This window comes from Macaca fascicularis, chromosome 20, assembly GCF_037993035.2.
Source record: "Macaca fascicularis isolate 582-1 chromosome 20, T2T-MFA8v1.1".
In the NCBI taxonomy this organism is placed as follows: domain Eukaryota; kingdom Metazoa; phylum Chordata; class Mammalia; order Primates; family Cercopithecidae; genus Macaca; species Macaca fascicularis.
In genome coordinates this window covers 11,261,144-11,280,453 of record NC_088394.1, presented here as the reverse complement: position 1 = coordinate 11,280,453, position 19,310 = coordinate 11,261,144, and the positions used below count along the sequence as shown (strand labels likewise).

The 19,310-nt window shown below is 48.8% G+C and overlaps 1 protein-coding gene across 2 annotated transcripts in view; it reads left to right on the top strand.

Annotated features, from left to right (window-relative positions):
* EMP2 (epithelial membrane protein 2) overlaps positions 1-19,310 on the top strand; it is a 53,225-nt gene that overhangs the window by 660 nt on the left and 33,255 nt on the right. Inside the window, exon 1 of one of the 2 annotated variants that reach the window (XM_045382992.2) lies at positions 42-214. The exons of the other annotated variant lie outside the window; for it this stretch is intronic. The gene's annotated coding sequence lies outside the window, so the exon portion shown is untranslated. Of the gene's footprint in view, positions 1-41; positions 215-19,310 lie in introns of those variants that run through there. 2 annotated transcript variants of the gene reach the window in all.

Genomic DNA, 19,310 nt, shown 5'->3' with positions numbered 1-19,310 from the left:
CTTTAAAGAGGCGAGACCACACCCATGAGTTCCAGAGGGAGGGGAGGCTGCAGCTCGGGGTGTGGATTCTACGAGCTCAGCAAATCCGGAGACCTGAGCACGCTCTAGGGAGGTCTTTTAGGTGAAGGTGTGGGGCTGGACATGGGGACTCCGAAGACGCCACAGGGCAAAGCTCTCCCTCCAGGCCACGGAGTCCAACCCCTGCCAGCTTCAGGTTTGAGGAAGGGAGTACTGCCCCTCCCAAGCTTTGGGTGTGTGTGTGTGTGTGTGTGCACCTTGATCTTAAAATTCAGCTGTGTCTAAGTAAGGGGCTTGGAGAGGGACTTAAGAAGCTTCCAGTTGAAATACAGCGTGATTCCACTTTTATGAGACACCTAGAATAGGCACATTTTATAGACAGAAAGTAGAATGGTAGTTGCCAGGGGCTGGGGGTACCTGAGAACTGGGAGTTACTGTTTAATGGGACAGAGTTTTTGTTGGGGAGGATGAAAAAGTTTTGGGTATACATAGTGGCAATGGTTACACAGTATTGTGAAGGTATTTAATGCTACTGAATTGTATACTTACCATCGGTTAAAATGATGATTATGATGTTGTGCATATTTTATCATAGATTTTTTTTTTTAAAGACACCTCTAGCCACCTCTGTACTCCAGTCTGATTCAGAGAGAAATCTAAGAACCGACATGCTATTGCTGGGCACCTTTTCCTGGAATTTGGCCTCCAGTTAAGACAGCTTAAAGAGGACAAGGAAGGGAGGGGGTCCTGGTTTCCCAGGAGTCACACAAGGAGAAGGATGGCGACCTGAGCTGCTGGAGGTTTGCAGTTGGCTAGTGCTCGCCCTTCATCTCCATTTCTCCCTGGGAGCCTCACCCCTGAGCTGTTTCCAGCACACTCTCCTGTTGCAAGTGGGGAAACAGGCTAGAGATCTAAGTCGGTTTGCTCAAGGCCACTGAGCTGGTAAATGCAAAGAACTAGACCTTGAACCTCCATCTGCCTCCCAAGCCCTTCCCTTCTTTCCACCTGGAGATGCCCTGCTGGTTTGCAGGGAATGAGGGGAGACCCTTCTGGGAAAAACAGGGCGTGGATGCCCACGGGGGCCTTGGCAGATGCCAAGACCACAGCCCAGGGAGAGGCATGGAGGTGGCAGGAAGGTGCAGAACCTGTTTTCCCACTGAGGGTTTTTGGATCTCACCACCTCCATCCCGTGGGGAAGCAGGGAGTCGAGTAGGAGGCAGAGGGCTGGCCACATAGCTTGGAGCCTCCTCTGCTCCTCAAGTGGAGAGATTGAGGTGCGCCTGAAATCCAGAGAATGTGTTTGTGTTGGAAACACGGAGTTGACCAGCTGAGTGGGTGAGGGCAGGGCCAGGCGGAAACGTCCCTGTGAGGAGGGTGAGGCTTGGGGCTGACACTGCCCCACCCCGGGCGGGAGGAGGGGGTGCACCCGCTCTGCCTGGCACCACCCTAAATTAGGGTCTAGCTAATGAGGGGCTAAAAGGGCTTGGTGGTATTTTATTGTGGCTACGGAACACATCCATTTAGCAACCCGTCCCTGCTTCTCCACCCCCACCCCAGTAATGGCACTTAAATCCTTTCTTCCTGGAACGGAAGTGAATGTTTCACCTCAGTTTCTTTCCTCTGCCTTTCACATAATATCTTCATAGTAGGAGCTAAAACCACATGCATATGTGCACAGACTCCCCATTTTCCAGCAACAGGTAATTCACAGGGAGGATGAACCAGCCCATTTTTCACCCTAGGCGTGGAGTAACACTCCTGCCCTCACCTCGGCTGTACAGCCTTCCCGGTCAGTGGAGGGCACAGCAAAGGCCACTTCTTTGTCATAGTAAACTGCGCCACACGGGACCGGGGGGGACGTCTGTCGAGATGAAAATATATAAATGTCTTTCCAGGCTAGATGGGCTGGCGCTGGACTGCTGGCTGCTTGGCGAGGTTTGTTTGGGAAGCAGGAGTCCAGCTACTCTCCTTTTGCGGGGAGCGGGGGAGTCAGATCATTGTGTGTGTGTGTGTGTGTGTGTGTGTGTGAACATGTGGCTGCTTCCCAGCTCTGTAGCCAAGTGGGGACTCTGACATGGGCTACAGGGGCTAAGGTGGGGATGGGGCGGGTCTCTCCAGCCATGGGAGTTCCAGACGGGAAGAGGTGACATTACTTACCCAAAGGTGGGATGGGGCCCCAGGCACTGGGATCGAGGAGGCAGAGCTCTCCCAGAGGAGAGAGTTAAAGGCCGGCCTCGGGATGCCTGTGCAGGAGGAGGGTGTGTGTGTGTGTCGGGAGGTCTCAGGAGGGCAGGTGATTGGCAGCTGCAGCTGGAATGAAGGAAGAGGGCAGTTGGCATCATAGAAAGGACTAGAGGCCTGACTCTTGGACAATGGCCTCAGCATGTGCAGGGAAGGAATGGGGATTGGTGAGGTGGTGGCAGAAAGAGGAGTCTGCCCTTCTTACCCCAGGAGTGGTGAAGTCTGGCTCCCTGCAGAAGTTAGCCAAAGAGTGCAATTTCGGCAGCACTGTGGCATGAATCAGATGCATCTGGCTCTTGTTAGGGGCAGGCCAGGGGGGAGTCTAAAAATATCAGAGGCAGAGCTGCCACCCAGCGAGAGTGTCGGGCTGGTAACGTGACACCTGGGCGGAGGCTGGTGGTGGTGAGGAGGGCACCCGTCCTGCTTTGCTCCAGAGGTACTCATGCTCCTCCAGGTGCCTGAAAGGGTGAGCACTCACTGCATTCGGGACAGCCTGGGCTAAGACTGGAGAATTTAGGGCATAAGGACCTTAGAAAGTCCCAGGTTGACACTGACAGCTAGGGACACTCAGAGAGGTGGAGTGACTTGCCCAGGTCACACAGCAATTTGGTAGCTGACCCAGGACTAGATCTAGGTCACAGCCGAGGGGAGTTTGGTAGGATTCTAGGCCCAGGTCCCCAGGGCCTGGGACCCTTATAGCACGTGTCATCTGTCCAGGATGCTGGATTTCCGTGCTCCCATGCTGATGGGACAATGGTGAGCAAGAGCCCTGCTCAGGCAGTAGGTCACTTCCCATTGAGCACTGGGTTGCTCCCGGGCAAAGCTGTTGAACCCTGGGAATGCTGGCCCATCTTGGGGCAGGATATGGGGAGGAAGGAGGCTGGAGGAGAACTGGCCGAATAAGTCCCTCCCTCCTTCCCGTGCAGAGACACTGTTGGTTTTGTTCATGCAGTATCTCCGGTGCTTAATGAGTAGTTGTTAAAATGAATAATTGAATTCCTGGGGCCCTCATCTTCCTTGGCAAGCTGGGCTTCTGTTGATGTAAAAGGGACTGAGGATGAAGAAGAGACTTCTCCAGTTTCTGCTCTTTAGGGACAGGCTAGATGATATCAGCTTCTAGAAGCTTCCTGGAACTCTGGGTCCAGAGCTGAGGGAGGGGTCACCAGGGTGATATCTGACACCAGGATTGTCCTGAGAAATCTAGGATGCAAAATAGCCATCACCATGCAGGATGTGAAGACAGACAAGCCAAGCCCCTCAGTGCAGACCGCTCATTGTCTCATAGTCTAAGATCAAGCAAGGTTTTCCCAATAGCAAAGTCATGTGCTTTGAAGATTTCGCTTTCTGACGACCTGATCACAAACTTCTCTGAACTGTCTTTCCTCAAAATGCAACGAATTTAAAGAATTTGCAGTGAATAAATAAGACCCAAAGTTTTTTTGTTGATCTTATGAATGTTTTCCAAAACGTGTTACCGCTGGTGGCACACAAGATAATTCTCAAAGTCCCATGGCATAAACACAGAAAAGAATAATTATGTCTTCTTCTTGATTGGCATTGGGGGAAAAAATGTAAGTAGCACACAAACCCATGTTTTCACAGATACTTCTGCTTAGGTTGAAACAAAAGTTGATGCTGTAAACTTTAAAACAGTTTAAGATACTCAAAGAATTTAGTTAATAAGCACAGTGGTCCTTGCATTTGGCAAAAATCTGAGTACTAGAGTGCCTGCTTTTTGGGACATGGTTTTATAAGAGGGGCTGGGATGGACTTGTCACACTTTTTTGAAACACGACTCATCCTGAAAGATTATCTGAGAGCTCCCAACCCAAGCCCCTCTTTTGCAAAGAGGACCCTATGTTCAGCTTCAGACCGAGACCTGCCACTTAACTTCCAAGGGATTCCCTTCATTTTTAATGAGGGTCATGATTCCCCTCTGATGACCTTCGCCAGTTGTCTGAGGATCAGAGGAGATGATATATTGATGCACATGGAAGTGGCTTGATTTGTTTGTGGTTTGCTTGAAGCAAAGGAAGGCTGAGGGAGAGGTTGGCTTCCTTACTTTAATCTTGATGGGTTATTATTAAGCAACTCTGTGCAATGAGCTGCTGCAGGCTTTGGCAATACAATGGGAAATTTCCCTGTCTTCAGAGGAGGTTATCATCTAGCGTTGGGGGTGACAAGTCCAAGAATGCAAGCTCCAGGAGCAGGGCCATAAGATGTGGTTTCAGGGAAGCCCACCATATGTGGTGTGCAAAGGTTTCCTCAAGCTCGTAGTGTTGGAGATGGGCTTGGGAGGATATTTCAAATTCCCCAAGCAGTGATGGTTCCAGAAAGGTCAGGCAACAAGGAACAGTGAGAGAGTAGGCAGAGGTTAGCTGGATCTGGTGGCACACACCTATATTCCCAGCTACTTGGGAGGCTGGGGCGGGAGGATTGCTTGAACCCAGGGCTTTGAGGCTGTCACTTCAAGGCTGCTGACACTTTGAGGATGCAGTGAGCTATGATTGTTCCACATACTCCAGCCTGGGAGACAGAGTGAAACCCATCTCTTAAATTTAAAAAAAATATATATATATATGGGGCTGGGCGCGGTGGCTCACGCCTGCAATCCCAGCAGTTTGGGAGGCCAAGGTGGGCGGATCATGAGGTCAGGAGATCGAGACCATCCTGGCTAACATGGTGAAACCCTGTCTCTACTAAAAATACAAAAAAATTAGCCAGGCATGGTGGCACGCACCTGTAGTCCCAGCTACGCAGGAGGCTGAGGCAGGAGAATGGTGTGAACCTAGGAGACAGAGCTTGCAGTGAGCCGAGATTGCGCCACTGCACTCCAGCCTGGGTGACAGAAAAAAAAAAGTATAATTTTTAAAAAAAATGTATAATGTTTAAAAAGAAAAGGCAGAGATTGTGAGCAGGGACCCTGCTGGAGGAGAAGTGGGTGCCTGGTTTGTCTTCAGTGCTGGGTACATGAAGGGAGGGAGATGGAGCAGGGAGGGATGAGTGGGGCCACAGTGTGGCGCCAGCTTCCCTTCCATATCCCCAAGAACCTGGCTAAGGAGGCAGGCGTGAGGATACTCATGGAGCATTATTGGAATAGAATATCCAATGATAGGTAAGAAACAGAGAAAAGGAAAAGTGGAAGCAACTTACATATCCATCAGCCATTTTGCAGAATGTTTTACAGCAGTTAAAAAGAACAAAGGTCCGGGCGCGGTAGCTGACACCTCTAATCCCAGCACTTTGCGAGACCAAGGCAGGCGGATCACTTGAGTTCAGGAATTCAGGGTCAGCCTGGTCAATCTAGTGAAACCCCATCTCTACCAAAAATACAAAAATTAGTTGGGCGTGGTGGTGTGCGCCTGTAATCCCAGCTACTTGGGAGGCTGAGGCACAAGAATGGCTTGAACCTGGGAGATGGGGGTGGCAGAGAGCTGATATCGTGCCACTGCACTCCAGCCTGGGTGACAGAGTAAGATTCTGTCTCAAAAAAAAAAAAAAAAAAAACCAGAAAACAAGGTTTATCCATTGTACCCATATGGAAAGTGTTTTATGGCATTACTGAGTTTAAAAAAAGAACAACCAGGAGAAGTATATGTGGGAAAATGTATTATTCATATAAACATAAACAGAAATTCTTGTTGTATTTTCTGTGGCCTCACATGTTTATATGAGGAACAATGTCTGGAAGGAGACTTCGGAGTAGGTCTGTGTGGTTGTCTCTGATGGGAGGGGAGGGAAGGAACTGGATTGAAAGGATACAATCTTATCTCAAGTCTTATCTGTAACCAAGAGAGTATCTTCATGAATTACCGACTTCAATAATAATGCACTCATTTTCCCTGAGCTTGAAAGCAATGGAGGTTGTGCAGGTGTGAGGATGGGGAGAGATGATACGTTTGGCTGTGGGGGGGGTCAGAGACTCTGTGGATAGACCAGTTAGGGACTGTTTTGGAAATCCAGAGACAAGGAAATGGTGACCAATCTGAGCAGGTGTTGTCCAGTGCCCATGAAGCATCCCCCTTGGAACATCACATTGCAGATGCCAGTGAACATAATGTGTTTCCAGTCTGGTTGCTGTTCACGGGGGGTTAACCGTGGCCAGGTGTGGTGGCTCAGGCCTGTGGTTTTAGAACTTTGGGAGGCTTAGGCAGGAGGATTGCTTGAGCACAGGAGTTTGAGACCAGCCTGGGCAACATAATGAGACCCTGTTTCTACAAAAAAATAGAAAAATGAGCCAGGCATGGTGACACGGACTTGTAGTCCCAGCTGCTCTGAAGGCTGAGGTGGGAGGATCGCTTGAGCGCAGGAGTTTGAGGCTGCAATGAGCTGAGATTGCGCCACTGCCCTCTAGTCTGGGTGACAGAGCAAGACCCCATCTCTTTAAAAAAAAACAAGAACAAAAACAAAAAAACTAACAAACCCATGCTGACCACTCCCTTCCACTGTGAAGCGAAGGGTTCTGTTTCTCTCCTAGAACTGATGGCGGAGAAGCTTTGGGGTCCCAGTTGTCTTATAGTGGACATTTGTCTTTGGAGTGGGGATGGGAGCTTCTCTAACTCATCACAGTGTTCCAGCCTTGAGGTCCTCATCTGTCCCAGAATGAGTGCTTCGTCATTGTGGCATGAATAAAATGGTGTCTGCTGAAGGGTCACAGGTGCATTCTGAAGACAGTAGGCAGATGCCAGTGGCATCAGAGAATTGGATTGTGGGGTGCTGCAGGGGGCTGTGTACAGACATGTGGAGGGTCGAGGGGATGCTGTTTGCAAACTGACTCCCAGGCTGTGACATTTTTTTCCGCAGATAATCCTTAATTCCTGAACTTGGGAGTTCTGTGACAGGTCATCTGTGCTGATTTATTCCTCATGTGTTCATTCTAACATTTATTGGCCTCGTACTATGTGCCGGGCAGTGAACAAAAATAGACTCGGCCCCTGTAATGGAATTTATCTAGCAGTGGATGGAAGATCATCTATGGGAGGGTCAAGAGAAACCCCAATTTTTTTTTTTTTTTTTTGAGACAGGATCTCGCTGGATCACCCAGGCTGGAGTACAGTGGTACCATCATAGCTCACAGCAGCCTCGAACACCTGGGCTTAAGTGATCCTCTGTCCTCAGCCTCCCAAAGTGCTGGGATTACAGGCATGAACCTCTATGCCCAACTGAAACCCAAATCTTTTTTTTTTTTTTTTTTTTTTTGAGACAGGATCTCACTGGGTCACCCAGGCTGGAGTGCAGTGGTGCCATCATAGCTCACAGCAGCCTCGAACATGCGGGCTTAAGTGATCCTCTGTCCTCAGCCTCCCAAAGTGCTGGGATTACAGGCATGAATCTCTGTGCCCAACCAAAACCCGAATCTTTTTTTTTTTTTTTTTTTTTTTTGAGACAGGATCTCGCTGGGTCACCCAGGCTGGAGTACAGTGGTGCCGTCATAGCTCACAGCAGCCTCGAACATGCGGGCTTAAGTGATCCTCTGTCCTCAGCCTCCCAAAGTGCTGGGATTACAGGCGTGAACCACTGTGCCCAACTGAAACCCAAGTCTTTTCAGGGTCTTTGCCCTTGTCTGTCTAGGGTACAGAAGAAAACTGAAAAATCCCCTTTCTTTCCCGCTCCCTCATTTACTTTTCTGAATATATTCAGATCATGAGATGGTACGATCTTTTGAGTAAAATGTGGCAAGCTAGCCTTGAATCCTCTCTCTTATTAATGCGGAAAGTGTCTTGAAATTCAGATGAATGGTCATGAGCCCTAAAGCCCAGGGCCTAGAGCACAGGAGAGGCTGAGAGCAGTGGACCAGGCTGGTCTTTGAGCCACCAGTGGTGGCCTCTCAGTATACACCACCACCACCACCCTTCACTGGCTTACAGTGGAAGCCTGGAGCAGTCCTCTGTCTCTTCATGCAAACCTTCAGTCCTTCTGGAATCCATCCCCTCTCTTCAGCTCAGTGGTTTCTATCTTGGCCCAGACCACTGCCATCTTTTGCCTTGACAATTGCACAAGCTCCATGACCTCTGTCCCCGCAGCCACTCTAGCCTTGAGGTCCATTTCCCATATGCATCCAGAAGGATCTGATAGAGACACAAAGCTGACCAAGTCACTCTTTCCCTGCCCCACTTAAAATTCTTCAGTAGTTTCAGCTGTTCCTAAGCAAAAACCAGGCCTTACATGATCTAACTTAGAGGGCCTTGGCTGGCTGCCCCTCGGACTCTCCTGGACAATCTGGATAGAATGCTGGTTTCCAGTCCCCACCTGAGAGCGATGATATCAGAATCTCTGGAAGCAGGGGCCAGGGCACAGGGGGTTTAAGGTGCCCCGGTGCGGTTGGTGGTGGGACGTACTGGTCTAACCCCTTCTCTGGACTCATGACTCTCCCCTGTTGCTTTCTACTCTAGCCCACTGTTTTTCCTTAGTTCCTGCAACTCTTTTTTTTTTTTAATTTGAGACAGTCTTGCTCTGTCGCCAGGCTGGAGTGCAGTGGTGCGATCTCAGCTCACTGCAGCCTCCGACTCCCTGGTTCAAGCGATTCTCCTGCCTCAGCCTCCCAAGTAGCTGGAACTACAGGTGCATGCCACCATGCCCGGCTAATTTTGGTATTTTTAGTAGAGGCAGGGCTTCACCGTGTTGGCCAGGCTGATCTCTATCTCTTGACCTCATGATCCACCCACCTCAGCCTCCCAAAGTGCTGGCATTACAGGCATGAGCCACCAGGCCCGGCCATTTCCTGCATCTCTTAATCCTCTCTCACCACTGCTTCTACCTGCTCTTTCCCTTGTCCTTCTTTTTCCATGTTCCCTTCTTCTCTCTGTCCAGCTAATTCCCTTTATCTTTTAAGACCTTTAAGACTCATACCAGGCCAGGCATGGTGGCTTATGCCTATAATCCCAGCACTTTGGGAGGCTGAGGCAGAAGGATCACTTCAGGCGAGGAGTTTGAGACCAACCTGGGCAAGATAGTGAGACCCCATCTGTACAAAAAATTAAATAAAAATTAGCCAACCAGCCGCGGTGGCTCATGCCTGTAATCCCAGCACTTTGGGAGGCCGAGGTGGGTGGATCACTTGAGGTTAGGAGTTCGAGACCAGCCTGGCCAATGAAGAAACCCTGTTTCTACTAAAAATACAAAAATAAGCTGGGTGTGGTGGCGCATGGCTGTAGTCCCAGCTACTCGGGAGGCTGAGGCAGGAGAATTGCTTGAACTCAAAAGGCAGAGGTTACAGTGAGTTGAGATCACACCACTGCACTTAAGCTCTGGGTGACAGGGCAAGACTCTGTCTCAAAAATAAAATGAAATAAAAATTAGCCAGGTGTTGTGGTGTGCACCTGTAGTCCTAGGTACTCCAGAGGCTAAGGCGGGAGGATCGCTTGAGGCTAGGAATTCAAGGCTACAGTGAGCTGTGATTGTACCACTGCACTCTAGCCTGGGTGACAGAGTGAGACTCTGTCTTTAAAAAAAAAAAAAAAAGACTCACATTTTTTCAGGGATGCTTTCTAGCCCTAAGTTAAGTCAGATTTTCTCCTCTGCCATTAGTTCTGATGGTATTTGTTTAAGCCCAGCAAGGGCTGGCAGGCACTGGGACCATCGATTCCTATCCAGTAGTTCACCAGGGCACCCCAGTAACCATCATAATGTATCCCTAGCGTCTCAGCGGACCCAGGGGAGGAGTGGGAGAAGGGAGACCCCGAGCGTTGGGTGAGCATTGAGCTGGAGGCTGCAGGGGCAGGGGGTTTGGAAGCCCTGAGAAGTCACTAGGATCAGGGCAGCTGCTCCCTCTCCCTCCTGCAGTTGGCTCTGTCTGGAGCCACATCAGGCCCGAGTGGCATGATCAGCATCCGTTTATACCAGTGTGACACGGGGTCACATTCTTCCCAGACCAGAGCCTGAGAGAGGCTTAATCATCGACACACCCTGAGTGGGGTCTGCACGCCCGCAAGCATTTGGAAATGCCTGCTGCAGCATAGAGGCGATGTTAAACACTGTATTATGCTCGTGTTCATTTCGGTATATTACTTAAATGTCTCTTGGCAAGTGATGCTGATTTTCCATTTACAGTGTAATGCATGTTTAAAAAATGAATCGGGCTGGCTGTGGTGGCTCATGCCTGTAAACCCAGCACTTTGGGAGGTTGAGGTGGGAGGATCACTTGAGCCCAGGAGTTCAAGACCAGCCTGGGAAACCTAGGGAGACCCCCATCTCTACAAAAAATAAAAAAATTATCCAGGTGTGGTGGCATGCATCTGTAGGAGGCTGAGGCAAAAGGATCACGTGAGCGCAGGAGGTCAAGGCTGCAGCAAGCTGGGATCATGCCACTGCACTCCAGCCTGGGCAACAGAGTGAGATCCTGTTTTAAAAACAAAAAACGAAACAGAATAAATATTTTAAAAATGAATCAATTTAAGCTTAATGTGTTTTAAGGAAAACTGTGAGTAATGAGTAGAACAGGTGGTGCACCCACAGAAATGGTCACAGTGGGGGCCCACCCAGGTCCCATTTGCTGAATCATGTACCCGTCACCTCCGGCTGTCATGGGTGTGGGCTTCAAATGACTTTCTTCTCGGTTTCACCCAAGAGTATCCCTTAGAAAATCCCTAGCACAGCTGGGCGCGGTGGCTCACGCCTGTGATCCCAGCACTTTGGGGGGCCAAGGTGGGTGGATCACCTGAGGTCAGGAGTTCTAGACCAGCCTAGCCAACATGGTGAAACCCCATCTCTACTAAAAATACAAAAAATTAGCCGGGCGTGGTGGCGGGCACATGTAATCCCAGCTACTCAGGAGGCTGAGGCAGGAGAATTGCTTGAACCCGGGAGACAGACGTTGCAATGAGCCGAGATTGCGCCACTGTACTCCAGCCTGGGTGACAAGTGTGAAACTCCATCTCAAAAAAAAAAAAAAAAAAAAAAAGAAGAAAAGAAAATCCTAGCACAGGAATCCGCACCCCAGCCTTTGCTTCTAGGTAACCGGACCTAAGGCGGTGATGCTTAGGGAATGCGGCTTTAATCAGATCATCCTCTTGGTTTCTGTCGGAGGAACTGTGGCCCAGTGAGCAGGTGCCATTTGCCCCAGGTTACCCTGTGACTCCCTGGCAGGGCCCGTTGGAGGCAACAAAAGCTAAAGGAAGATGCACCAACGACTTTTCTTCACTCCTGGTGTGTTAGTGGGACCAGGTTTACCACTCTAGCAGCAGGGTCTTGGTGTTGGGAAAATAAGTCTGTTCTCTTCCCCAGGAGGCATCGTGAAAAAAGGATTTAGTTCTCTCTCTGGAACCAAGCAATCTGAGAGGCACCTGTGGATACACATGTAAATATATTTTATATATATATGTGTGTATAAGCTATACTTGACCTCAATTCACCAGGAACATGAGGCAGCTGGTGCTTTGAATGTTTTCATTTAAGGACCAAGGGAAGTGGCTTGCAAACCTTCCTGTTTATTGGAATCACCGGGCATCTTTTAGCATCTATTGGTGGGGACTGTCCCCAGAGGTTCGGATTTAATTGGTTTAGCGTAAAGCCCCAATGCTGTGCCCTTCTACTTCCTACAGCCTGATTTCTCTGCAGCCCTGGTATTGCTGTAAATTGATCACGTCTAAGCCTTTGCTGTGTTCTCTGTGTCTATCTTCCTTTATTCCATAGCTCTGGCCTTCCTGAGGCAAGATGGTGGGGAAGGGTATGACTGTTCCACTCGCAGCTCTGCCACTTACTGGGTGTGTGACCTTTGACAAGGTACCTAACCTTGCTACCCCTCCGTTTTCTCATCTATAAAAGGGGGGTAGCAATGAACTCAAGCAGACAGTATTCTGGTGGAGACTAGCTTGAACTCCTCAATTCTTCCGTTTCCCCTTGCTTTTGTGGTATTTCACGCTGCACACAGCGGGAGTCCATGTACAACCCTGGTAGGATACAAATCAAGAAGAGCTTTGTTTTGCTGTATGAGGGTGTTAGGGCCCTGGCAGTCCTCTTTGGGGAAACCCAAGTCTCTCCACTTTGCCTTTTCCTCAGAAGGTCTTAGGGCTCCTGGAGAACCAGTGTCCCGTCCTGCTAGAGCCCCACTTTGGACTTGACCCTCCACACCTGGCCTTACCTTGAGTTTCCTGGCCCTCCCTGGGCTGTGGACCAAATGCCTGGCTCTCCCACCCTCGTGTGTTCCAGAGCCTGGTCTGAGCCCCTACTCCCCCTGCCTCAAGCATCCTCATTGTGTTTTTACCACAGTTTCCAAGCAGATCATGAGCCATGGAATTATTCATGCTCCCTGCCCTCAGAGGATAGTCAGAGAGCTGGAGGCCGTGGGAAGAGAATGCTACACTGTCATCTCGAGGCTTGAGGCTTCTTGATGAGACCTGGCATGGGGAGGAGAGTGCTCCTGAAAACAGCATTCCTCGCTCCACTGATAATGACTTCAGTATCTGCTGTGGGCCAGGCACTGTGCTGGGCACCAGCACAAAGCAGTGATGAGACAGACATAAATCCCTGCCCTCTGGGAGCTTCCACTCCAGAGAGGCAAGACAGAAAAAAGAAGTGCACAGAGATAAATAAGAAAATAGCATGTAATGTTTAGTGATTCAGGAGCTGAAGGCAGGCAGGTCACATAGACCAGAGAAGTCGGGGAGGCTTCTCTGCTGACTGAGGAGTTGGGGCTGAATGAGGAGAAGAAGTCAGTTACATCAAGATCTAAGAACGTTCCAGAAAGAGGGATCTGCACATGCAAAGGTCCCACTACTCTGAGGGGGTGGGAGGTGAGCTTGGTTTGTTGGGAAAAAAGAAGGGGCACTGATTTGAGGCATGAAACCAATCTCACAGTTTTTTTTAGCTCTCTGTGAGGACCCGGGCCCTGTGGTCCATGTCTTTCTGTCCTCCCATAGTGCCTGCAAAGAGCCTTGCATGCTCCGTGTACTCAGCAAACACCCTGATGGACAGGTAGCCACCTGGGAAAATGGGGACACACACGCCCCACGTCTTGGGGCATTCAGAGAAGTGGAGAACTGGCTTCCTGGTTGGAGACCACTGAAGACAGACCTGGAATCAGTGGAAGAGAGATCCCTGTTTAATGCTGTCCCAGGCCCTGGAGGGTAGCTGATCAGTTGCTGCTGTGGCGTGGTCTGAGGGTTGAGAGGCTTCCCAGCCCAGACCAGCCCTTTCCAACTCAAGACCCTGGCTCCTGACCCATGGTTTCCACCCTCCCTCCCACAGCAGAGGCAACAGAGACTGTCCTTCTTGCATTAGACCCAGGGGGACAGAGGCCTTTAAATACCAGCTTCCAGTGAACTCAGAATTTCCTGGTTTTTAAAAACTTTGTTTAAGGAGGGTTTTTGTTTTTGTTTTTGTTTTTTTGACAGGGTCTTGCTCTGTTGCCCAGGCTGGAGTACAGTGGCTCAATCATAGCTCACTGCAGCCTCAAAGTCCTGGGTTCATGCAACCCTTCTCCCTCCGCCTCCTGAGTCTCTGGGACTCCAGGTGTGTGCCACCACACCTGATTTTGTAGAGATGGGATCTTGCTCTGTTGCCTGGGGTGGTCTCAAACTTCTGGCTTCAAGCTATCCCCCCACCTCTGCCTCCCAAAGTGTTGGGATTATAGGTGTGAGCCACTGTACCTGGCTTGTTTAATGAGTTTCTGAAAGCGTACTATTCGTTGTATTTTCGTGTATTCACAGATACATGCGACTGTCACCACAGACAATTTTAGAATATTTTCATCACCTCAAAAAGAAATTGTATACATTTTAGATATCACTTCCCCTTTTTCCTATCCTCCTTCAGTTCTAATCAGCCAATAATCCACTTTCTGTCTTTTCTTTTTTTTTTTTTTTTTTTTTGAGACGGAGTCTTACTCTGTCACCCAGGCTGGAGTGCAGTGGCGTGATCTCGGCTCACTGCAAGCTCCACCTCCCGGGTTCACACCATTCTCCTGCCTCAGCCTCCCGAGTAGCTCAGACTACAGGCACCCACCACCTTGCCTGGCTAATCTTTTTGTATTTTTAGTAGAGATGGGGTTTCACCGTGTTAGCCAGGATGGTCTCAATCTCCTGACCTCCTGATCTGCCCACCTCAGCCTCCCAAAGTGTTGGGATTACAGGCGTGAGCCACCGCGCCCGGCCGAATCTACTTTCTTTCTATGGTTTTGTCTCTTCTGGACAGTTCATCTAAATAGAATCATAGAATATGTGGCCTTTTGTGCTTGACTTCTTTCACTTAGCATATTTTCTTTTTGTTTGTTTGTTTATGTTTTTTTTTTTTTTTTTGAGACGGAGAGTCTCACTCTGTCGCCCAGGCCGGAGTGCGGTGGCGCAGTTTTGGCTCACTGCAACCTCTGCCTCCTGGGTTTAAGCGATTCTCCTGCCTCAGCCTCCAGAGTAGCTGGAACTACAGGCGCCCGCCACCATACCTGGCTAATTCTTGTGTTTTTAGTGGAGACGGGGTTTCACCATATTGGCCAGGCTGGTCTCAAACTCCTGACCTTGTGATCCACCTGTCTCGGCCTCCCAAAGTGCTGGGATTACAGGTGTGAGCCACCACCCCCAGCCGACTTAGCATAATATTTTCAAGGTTCATCCATGTTGTGGCGTGAATCAGTGCTTTGTTCCTTTTTATGGCTAATACTTCATTGCATGGATGTACATATCCTATTCATCCGTTGACGGATGTGTGAGTTGTTTCCATCTTTTGGCAATTGTGAATAATGCTATAAACGTTCATGTGCAAGCTTTTTGTGGACATCTGTTTTCATTTCTCTTGGGTGTATATCCAGGAGGGAAATTGCTGGGTCACAGGGTGACTCTGTGTTTAATTATTTGAGGACTGACAGACTTTTTCACAGTAGCTGCACCATTTTATCTTCCTACCAGCCGTCTGTGAGGGGTCGACTTCTCTGCTTCCCTAGGTTTTAATTTAAGGCCTGTCCTGATACCTAGCTCACAGGAAGCTTCCAGTGGGGAAATTCTTATAGGTCTAGACCAGGTTCCTAGGGGCCAGGGCTCCTGTGTCTAAGCTAGGCCCTGCCAGAGCTTCTGGGACAGGCTGGGCCCAGGGCAGTGGGCTGGGTGGGGTGGAAGGAAGTGAGGGCACCCGCTTTGTGGCTTCCTGGTTGGAGACCACTGAAGACAGAACTGGAATCAATGGAAGAGAGATCCCTGTTTAATGCTGTTTTCTACACAGTGGGATTCATGATGCTGGGGTGATTTTAGGTGGCTCTGTCATTAAGTGACATTAAATCACTCAGTGGGAAAGCAATTCCCTTTTCAGTTCTCTTTCAGTTCTTCTGATTCCATCAAGGGGGAATCTTAGCTGAGGCTAAGGTGTTTAGTGCCTCTTTAAGTCTAGTTTCCCTTCTTTAACTTAGAGCAGGTCTGCAGCTTAGTTCCTATGGCAGGGAACAGCTTCTAACCAGAATTTGTGAACTTTGGGGGTAGGGGGTATTTATTGTCACAATTAATTTCTATTTATGGCAAGTGATGCTGATTTTCCATTCCCAGGGAGCCAAAAGATTTCTTTTTAAAATACATGTATTTATGTTAGAAAGTGGGTTGATTTAAGGACAGTTATGAAGGAAAATCTTCCAGCTGTACTCGAGAAGGTGGTAGACAAATGACTGAAGTTTGGGAACCCTTGTTCTGGAACTTACGGTCCAGTAATCAGATGTGGTCTTGGCAATGGTGAGGTCCCCAGTCCCGGGGCATGTTCAGATGGAAACTGGATGCTAGAAAAATAATCCAGGCAGAGGCCGGGGGTGGGGTGTTCTCATGATCACACCAGCGCCTTTCAGCTGAGACTGCATGAGTGCGTGATTCCCATTGTGTTGAGTCGGTTTCCCAATTGCACAGCCGGACAATGTCATTGAGCAGATGCAACATCATCAGAAGCACTCCAGTGGGACGGGCAAGAGGTTGAGAGGTTGCCTTTCTTTCCAGCATGGTCACCTCATAGCCCCCTAGGCATGCTAGCAGGGAAATGTTACTGTGGGATTCCAAGTTCTTGGGAATGACTTCCCATGGTGCTGGCTCAGCGTCTGCCCTGGTGTCAAATTTTTCATGGTGGTATCACTTCCTGTTGGATCCCTCCCCACCTCAAGTCCCCAGTTAAGGGGCTCAACCTTCCAGCTCTCAGGTTGGTGAGTCCATATGGCCTGGGTACCCTGAGAGAATGATGCTGTATTAGTCAGTGTTCTGCAGAGAAACCAAAGGGGTGCATATATATTTACAGAGAGAGTTTGTTTTAGGGAATTGGCTCATGGGATTATGGAGGCTGGCAAGTTCAAAATCTGCTGGCCCGCCCTTGACCCCAAGTCTGAAGGTCATTTGCTGACAGAATTCTGTCTTGTTCGGAGGAAGTCAGCCTTTTGTTCTACCAGGCCATCAACTGATTGGATGAGGCCCATCCTGTTAGGGAGGGCAGTCTGCTTGACTCAGAGTTCACTGATTCGAATGTGAATCTCATCCCAGAACACCTTCATAGAAACACCATGAGCCAGACAAGTTGACTTATTAAGTGAACTATCTGAGATGCTTTTGTTGGACCAGACACATAACATTAAGTAACATAGAATACCTTTCAAATCACTCCCTTTTAAATTCTCTTTCACCTCTTCAAAGAGGAAATCTCAGTTTTGTGCGAATATGTCTTTAAAAGTTCCCAAACATGTGTGACATCCTGTTTTAGCAAAGAAATAGAAACCTAGCCTTGGACTTGGAGCTTTTGAGCAGCAAGAGCTTGGAGCTGGAATTTAATAACAATGTTTTGTTTTCATTGTATTTATTTTTTCCAGGACCTTCTATTTATGGCAGGTGATGCTGACTTTCCATCTCAGTTGTGATATAAGGTTTCCTTTTATAAAAATAAAAGTTTAAAAAGTGAATAAGCTAAGCAAGAATGGCAGATTTGGGGAAACGTTGACATAAGAGTCACTGGGACAGTGCCTGAAATGTCCCCTACTTGTCCACATGCTCCGCGCTGCCTGTTTGCATTTCCTTCCCTCCTGGAGGCTGCCCTGGCGGTTTATTTCCATTTGCTGGCTTCCTTTCTGAGAATGGTGGTAGTCGATGGGAGGAGAGAACACTAGCTTTCTGGGGAAGAAAAAAGCCTGGGGGTGTCTGTTCTATGACAGAGTCATTGACTACAATGCTGGTGATGATTGGTAATGAGGCAGGAGATGGGACTGGGAGGTAGGGCTCACATATCAGACTATCACACTAGCTAAAATAGGGACAGGGCAGAAGTACCTTTTTTTTTTTTTTTTTGAGACAAAGTCTCACTTTGTCGCCCAGGCTGGAGTGCAGTGGCACAATCTCGGCTCACTGCAACCTCCACTTCCCAGGTTCAAGCAATTCTCCTGCCTCAGCCTCCCAAATAGCTGGGATTACAGGTGCCTGCTACCACGCCCAGCTAATTTTTGTATTTTTAGGAGAGACAGGGTTTCACCAGGTTGGCCAGGCTGGTCTCAAACTCCTGACCTCAGGTGATCCACCCACCTCAACCTAACAGAGTATTGGGATTACAGGCGTGAGCCACTGCACCTGGCCACCGTAAGACATGTCCATGCAGAAGTGACTGCACGTTTCTATGGCAACTGCCTGATGCCTCATTTTTCCTAGAAATTTATGCATAACCCACCGCCTAATTTGCATATACTTAAAAGTAGTGAACTACCTCCAGGCATACTGCCTATGGGGTAGCCCTGCTCCCCAAGGAGCAGTCCGTCTGCTGCTATTGTACACTGCCACTTCAATAAAAGTTGCTAACACCACTGGTTCACTCTTGAATTCTTTCCTGGGTGAAGCCCCAATTTGGGGGCTCACCTACCCTGTGTCAGTAACACTTCATAGCATTTGCTACATGCCAGATGCTGTTCTGACTACTTTCACTTCATTATCTCCCAACAGTTCAGGGGGTAGGGATTCCAATGTCATCCCCACTTTAGAGATAAGAGGAGAAATAGGCACACTGAGTGGTTAAGTTGCTAGTCTACAATCCAGTCAGTCTGGCTTAAGTCTGTGCTCTTACCTCATTTCACTCAAATTACTTTCTGTTCATGTTCTACCCTGTGGTTCCTTCCTATGTTAACTTCCTGGTTAACCAGGTGGGGCCCTGGTTTCCTAGTCTTGAGACTCCTTGGGCCTGGCTGAGTTGTTGACAGTGATGCACAGTCTTTAACTTGCCAGCAAAGATCCATCTATAAAAATGATACATCTTGTCACTTATGAAAGACGAAAAAGTGGCTGGGTTCATGCCTATAATCCTAGCACTTTGGGAGACCAAAGCGGGTGGATCATTTGAGGTCAGGAGTTTGAGAACAGTTTGGCCAACATGGTATAACCGCATCTCTACTGAAAATACAAAAATTAGCTGGATGTGGTGGTGTATGCCTGTAGTTCCAGCTACTTGGGAGACTGAGGCAGGAAAATCGCTCGAATGCAGGAGACAGAGGTTGCAGTGAGCTGAGATTGTGCCACTGCACTCCAGCCTGGGTGACAGGGTAAGACTCCGTCTCAAAAAAAAAAAAAGGAAAAAGAAAGAGGAAAAACTGTTAAACCAAGAGTGACTGATGGGCCTGGGGATTACTTGAGAGTCACCAAGACAAGATGCTCTGTGAAGGAAAGAATAGTCCTAAACTAATGGGTGTGAGGCTGGGGAACACCTTGTATTTGACACCTGCCTCACCCCGAGCAAAGTAATCCATATTAACCTAACTCTCACGCTGACATGCTCTGTGCCTGTAGGTATATCATTAACCCTCTCTGGGCTGCAGTGTGGTTTTACTGGGTGGTGTAATTATAGGAGCTCCTTGGATGACAGCAGCCAGCAGTGAGCTCTTTAATTGACAGGGTCAGGCAGCAGTCATTGGCAGGATGGCAGTTATTAGCTGCTCTGTGAAAGCTGCACAAACTAGCAAACATTTAACAAGTATTTGCTGAGCAACCTTGGGCACTGGGGAAGGTCAGTGAGTCATGGTTTCTGTCCTTGAGGAATTCTGAATCTGATAAAGCGGCATCTCCATTGTATCAGTTAGCTCTTGCTGGGTAACAAACCACCACAGAATGTAATGGCTTAAAATAGAAAACATTGAT